Source organism: Lolium rigidum, chromosome 4, assembly GCF_022539505.1.
Source record: "Lolium rigidum isolate FL_2022 chromosome 4, APGP_CSIRO_Lrig_0.1, whole genome shotgun sequence".
Taxonomy (NCBI): Eukaryota; Viridiplantae; Streptophyta; class Magnoliopsida; order Poales; family Poaceae; genus Lolium; species Lolium rigidum.
In genome coordinates, this window is record NC_061511.1 from 242,077,594 (window position 1) to 242,084,182 (window position 6,589).

General features: G+C 51.5%; 1 pseudogene; it reads left to right on the forward strand.

The window, feature by feature from the left end:
- Positions 1–2,573: 2,573 nt before the first annotated feature.
- On the forward strand, positions 2,574–5,596 carry LOC124648496 (annotated as a pseudogene).
- Positions 5,597–6,589: the final 993 nt, after the last annotated feature.

Genomic DNA, 6,589 nt, shown 5'->3' on the forward strand with positions numbered 1-6,589 from the left:
GGTTTGTGTGTGCCACTGGCAGGAGGGACCGAGGTGGTGTAGGGGAGGACGCGTCTTTGTTCGACCCGATGCATCCGCGGCCCAAATTTGGTGGACGAATATGTCGATCCGCGTGAGTTGGTTCGTTTGGGTCACACCGCTGGAGCGTGGACCCGTTTCAGACATTCCAGAACCAGATTGACCGCACCGCTTTGGATGCCCTCACCTCCCCCCGATTGTCGTTCCAACGATGTGGGTACCTCGGTTTTAGGTGGTGGGGTTGTAGATAAGTTTCTCTTTATGGTTCCTCTCCTTCAACTCCACCTTGGTGCTGGCAAGGAGCGTGTGAAATAGATATGGCTTTAGAGTTTCTTGTGGAGCGGCTTCGCTAGTTGCGATGACACAATGAAGAATATGTTTCCTCTACAACCCATATTAGGGTCGTTGATGAGCGTATAAGATCAAGTCCATATCAACTTATTGGGCTAACGGGTTTTGTATACCGACATTAAACCCGTACAGGTTAATTATCTTGCTAACAATTACAATACCAGGAGTATTATCTAGTAACTGCCCGGTTATCACTTAGCAATTGCTAATCAGACATGGAATCGTCTAGGTTAGTTACTAATTACCCGATTATCACTTTGCATTGCCAAGTTATCACTTAACAACGGCCAGATTAACAAAGGAAATTTGCAGCCCGAAACAGCACTCTGTGCGGGGTCAAGCTCACCTCAAAAAGCATGTATCACACCAGCAAATCAGGGTTTTTTTTTTTTTGAACAGGAGAAGGGTCCAGAGGACCCTCGAAGTTTCATTCATAGCGGTGGGATACAATTACACATAGAACCTTGAAGATCTCTAGAAGATACAACAAAGTCCTACTTTTTACAAAAAGGACCTCGTGGAAATCACGAAAACGCGATCCAGTCCTCCTCCACCGTCGCCATTGCCAAGCTTCGATGCATCGGCCGCCAAACGTACCACCGGGGACAAACCACTTGGGGTACGCCTGACGATGGTCGCCAAGCTGAGGCAGAAGATCCTCCCATCTGGAGGTTGAAGAACCATCGGGCCCAAAGTTCTCGAGGCGCGGAGTGACCCCCTCGGTCAAGGATAGCGGCGGCGCACCTCGCCGTCGCTTGGAAACATCCGCCGGCGAAACTTCGAGAACTTCTCCGATGCCACCAGAGATCACCATCTTGCTCGCCTGCTCGTCACCAAGACGACCAGATCTGGACGAGATGACCATCTCCAGCCACATCCCAGGCTTATTTAGTAGGGGAACGGAAGGAGAGCCAACCGCCATCGTCGGCTCCAACCTCCGGATCACGATGGCCAGCAGCATCCACCTCACCCACCATCGATGGCCGCCCGAGCGCCACCACGGTGAACCTTCCCTCGGCATCACGCCATACGGCACAAAGGCACCATACACACTAAACCTAAACCTACTAGATCTACTACTAAGCACAGAGGGCCAGCCCCTCCCCTCCCATCGTCTCCAGATGGCAGAGCCACCGGCGGCGAGAGAGGGGAGAGCCGGAGGAAGAGAGGAGACTCTCAATAGTACTGTTCAGAGGTGAGAGCGGTGGGAGGGGGGAAATATGACAACCACATTGAACCCCCAAATCAGGTTGAACAAGAGAAGAAATACATTGGTACCAAACATCTGCTGCAGCCATCAGAAAAAGCAAGAGATCGCAAATGGAGGAGCACAGGGAAAACTCAGCCAATCACGCCACACGCGGACACGCCAGGCACCGGCCTCGTCGTCACTTGCACGACCCCATGTGCTCGTCGGCGGCGGCCTCCTGTTCATGCTCTTCACCGGCGGCCTCCCTACTCGATGAACGACGCCGCCTCACGCGCCTGTCCCATGAGCTCGGCAGCGGCAGCCTCCCCGCCGCTTGTTCAGCGGCGCGCGGTGGCCCTTCCCGATGTGCGCTGGTCGGTGGTGGCCTCGCCGATGCACGTTGGTCGGCGGCGGCTCTGCTGAGCCGACCATGCATCGGACCGCGCTGGTCGGCGGCGGCTTGGCGGAGCCGTCCATTCGTCGGACCGTGCTGGTCAGCGGCGGCCTCGCCGATGAGCGTTCGTTGGCGGCGGCCTGGTGAAGCAGTCCATGCGCCAGACCGCTCTGGTCGGCCGTGGCCTTCCCGATGCTCGCTTGTCGGCGGCGGCCTGGGGGAGCAGCCCATGCGCGGACCGCGCTGGTCGTCGGCTGACGGCGGAGCCATCCGTTGATCCGTGTGTCGCGCCGCCCTGGTCGGCGGCAGCCCGACCGAGCCCTCCATGCATCGTTCCGCGCTGGCCAGCGGCGGAGCCCTTCGTGTGTCACGCCTCGCTCGTCGGCGGCGGCCTTCATGCGTCGCGCCGCCCTTGTCGGGGTTGTCGGGGAAAAAAACTCTGGCTCGGTATCTAATCCTACCTCGACGTACTCGAACTCCCACCGTTCCTAGCTAGGAAGTGTATATACAAATTTAATCACCTGGCTATAAATAGCTCAATACACGCGCCGGTCTTGTATCAAGAACTACTAGGTTACACGGAACGACACCTATACATATCGTCGAGAAGAAATAGTTAAGATGGCCGCCGCCGGCGAGGAGGCCGTCAGAACACGTACTGATCTTTATTCCCTAGACCTGGTGAGTTTCACACCAGGGCGTGCTATTTCCAGTGTCCTTGACCGCGGCCTGGTGCTTCCGATGACCGGGGACGACGCTAACACGTTCAAGATGCTCCGCATCGACGGATCACTGGTGTCCAAGAAGACTGATGACATCGCCGTCATCGACAGGAGCACTCTCTGCGTCGGACAGATCGTCGGGTCGGCGTCTGATATCGGCGGCCAGATCGGTGTCGTAACCGGCGTCACCACAATGCTCGAAGTCGTCCAGTTAGACAGCCGCTACCGACCGACGAAGGTTGTAATGGGCGCGACGGCTGACGTACGGCGCGTCCGGGCGCTTAGCCCTGGCGACTACGTTGTGTCCGGGCAGTGGCTGGGCCGGGTGGTCGAAGTATCTCAAGACATCGACGTATTGTTCGACGACGGCGCGGTCTGCAGGGTCACCGATGCAGAGTGGAAGAAGCTAAAACTAGCGAAGCCCCGTAACTACCGTTACCAGATGAACACCCCCTTCTACCCGGGGGCACGCGTCGTCACCCCTGACTCCTCGGACATCTTCATAGACGCGCAATGGCTAAACGGCCAATGGAAGCCGGACCGCCAAGAAGGGAAGGTGACCAAAGTGGAGATGGCCAGCGTCCTTGTCTACTGGATCGCTTGTGCTGAACTTGGCATTGACCAACGACTTGTCAATGAGTTGGCCCCTCCGGCCTACTACAATGCTGACGACCTGACTTATTTCTGCTCTGACCCCAATTGCACGTGGGGTTTAGGCGACCGTTGCTTTCTTAGTACTGACCATGACGAGCAACAATACACAAGTTCACAGTCGCCGGTGCCACCACCCACCATGACCGTCAGCAACACCTACACATCAGTCGATGTCTTGTGGCAGGATGGCACGCGGCAACATGGGGCAGAATCAACGGTCACCAACCCCATGAGTTTCACCAACGACTTCAATTTTTTTCCTGGGCAGTACGTTGTTGAGAACTCTCCTACTAATGATATCATCGTTGCCGCGGTTGATGGTACGGGAGATGACATCGTGTGTGGATCAACAAGGCGCATTGGGGTGGTCAGAAGCCAAAGTTCCAAAGACCACATGGTGAACGTGTGCGTGGTTCAAGGCGGCGTCCACGTCCACATGTTGGGAGATCGAATGCAACGATGTCGCAAGTGCATATGATCTCAGAAGGGACCCTGACCACTCGGTTTTCTACGGTGACGTCGTCGTTCGTCTGCTATCAGATGTAAGTGAAGGTACACCGGTAGGGCAGCAACAACCACAAGAAAAGAAAGCCTCGAGCAGTCTTTCATGGGTAGGGCGCGTTGTTGACCTTCATGACGGCCACATCCAAGTCAAGTGGGGCGACAGCAGCACCTCAACGGTATGTTTTGCATGACCAGACATGTTCTGTTACTCCAATGTACATCTAGATTTACTTACTGCTAAATTTCCATATGAGTCTCAGGTGTTACCCCATGAGATCACTGTCGCTAACAAGGAACACTACACACAACTAGTGCGGGTGCACGGGTGGGCGGAGGAGGACGATGTCGATGCTCCTCAAGCAGTATGTATCTACCTAGAGTGCTAGAAATATTATCTCATGCACGCACTACACGTCCTGGACCTCCGTAATTATGTAAGTATCCTTGGCGCTAGTGTTGATGTATCTTAATTATATCCAATTACAGGACAATGAACAACATGATCCAGAAGATGCTACAGAAATCGAAGGCGGTATGATTGATGACAGTGTCATCTCAGTGGATGAAGTAGATGGCCTTACTGCAGCCATTCAGAAAGTGGAAGTACAGGAAGATCATAACGCAGATGATGATAGCGACGAAGAATATGACCAAACTGTGATGATCAAGTCTAAAGATGCCACTGCAGATGATGATCTGTCTAAATTCCCACGATTCGATGTAGTGAAGAGCCCTCCGGATCACCATTACTTTGACATCACGCACGAGGTAGGTGCATGCACCAAGACAAGTTACTCTCTTCTTCCTTTTCCACATACTTGTATGCAAGTTTTTTCTCCTTTTGACATATATATATTCTCTTCCTTTTGTCAAATCAACTGCAGGGTAGCAGCGGCGGAAGGAGGTGGGTCAAGACCGTGCAGAAGGAGTGGAAAATACTAGAGAACAGCTTACCAGGTACGTACATACGATAGCACCAGCCTCAGGTTGGTTTGAACGTGCATAATAATACGTGGATGAATGAAAATTGACATATCGATCTGCTGCACACGTTATGCAGAAACCATTTACGTGCGTGCCTTCGAGGACCGCATGGACCTGCTACGAGTGGTGATGGTCGGCGCAAACGGGACACCATACCACGACGGTCTCTTCTTCTTCGACCTGCAGCTGCCGCCGTCCTATCCCGCCGAGCCACCACAAGTGTTCTATCACTCTTTTGGCCTACGCCTTAATCCCAACCTCTATGAGTCTGGTAGCGTGTGTCTCAGTTTGCTCAACACGTTCGGCGGTGAGGGCACCGAGGTCTGGTTGCCGGCTACATCCAGCATCCTTCAGGTCGTTGTTTCCCTGCAGGCTCTCGTCCTCAATGACCAGCCATATTACAATGAAGCTGGCTACGAGGAACTGATCGGCAAGCCTATGGGTCGCCGCAACGCACTGCCCTATAGCGGGAACGCCTTCTTGCTCACTCTCCGAACTGCCCTACACCTGCTGCATCGAACGCCAAAAGGATTTGAGCAATTCGTGAGGGATCACTTTCGCCAGCGCGGAAGATACGTGCTCGAGACATGCCAGGCGTACCTACGGGAAGGTGTGCCTGCCGGTCATGGGAGCATGGAGCTGTCGTGTTCCATAGGCTTTCGGATTGCGCTTGCCAAACTAGTGCCGATGCTGGTGGAAGCGTTCACACACATTGGCGCCCAAGGGTACGACCACTACACTGTCACCAGTCACCACCACCAGACAGACGTTCTCGTGTGACACAGCTACTGCAGTTAACGTTGCTGATGTAATGTACGTGTTCCCTCAGTTCCATATTAGTTATAGTTGATTTAGTACAACTTCATACAAAATGAAAGACAACTAATTTGGAGCGGATTGCTATGTAATTTGTGGTATCAATTATTGCTTCAGTGTACAATTATATATATTGCTGAACCGTTCCATCATATTTTCGTGGACCGAGGCATGTCGACTGTTGCGTTAGCCTTTGGTTCATCTATTTTAGGGAGGGTGCTGAGAAGAGAGTCCCCCCCCCAGCACATAGCTTGATTAAACCCTAAACCATATCAAAGCGCCTTCAAGCTACGTGATCTTAGTATCTTACAGATTCTCAGACTCATATTTCCATTGGTAGCCGAACATGGACCTTCTTTAAAACAAGAGAATGTCCAGTCCTCAGTAATTTGTATCCTTTCCATGAATATATCACAAGTAACCATGTTATTGTTGCTTAAAACAGCTCGCAAGATTATATATATGATGCGCCTAAGTTGAATCACTAGCAGAGAGTGACATCACAAGCACTTATATTATCGTTGCTTAAACATAGGTTGGGCATGCTTTTTTCTGTTTATTAGGAACAAAAAAAACTAACACATGGTCTTCTGCAAGCAGGATTGGAAATTAGCTGACATGCATTCTAACATATCATTACAGGTATAAATACACTAAGTAGTTACAGGAAGAGAAATTGATGCATTGGAAGGGGACATGTACATAGCGATCAACAAACATTTTGTGGGTACTTGATCTGCCTTAGACTTTTCAAATTGGTTCCTGAAGACATGGATAAACAAAAGAATATTAGTTGGAAACATGTTACAATTAATTTCACCATATATAGTTGGTGAAACATATTAACAAATCTCAAACTGTACCATAGTAAACCGCTAGCCGTTGGCAATAGCTATCTCAAATGAATTTCGAGCTCTCTCATTGCATTGAGACTGTTCAATAAAAAAATCTAGGAAT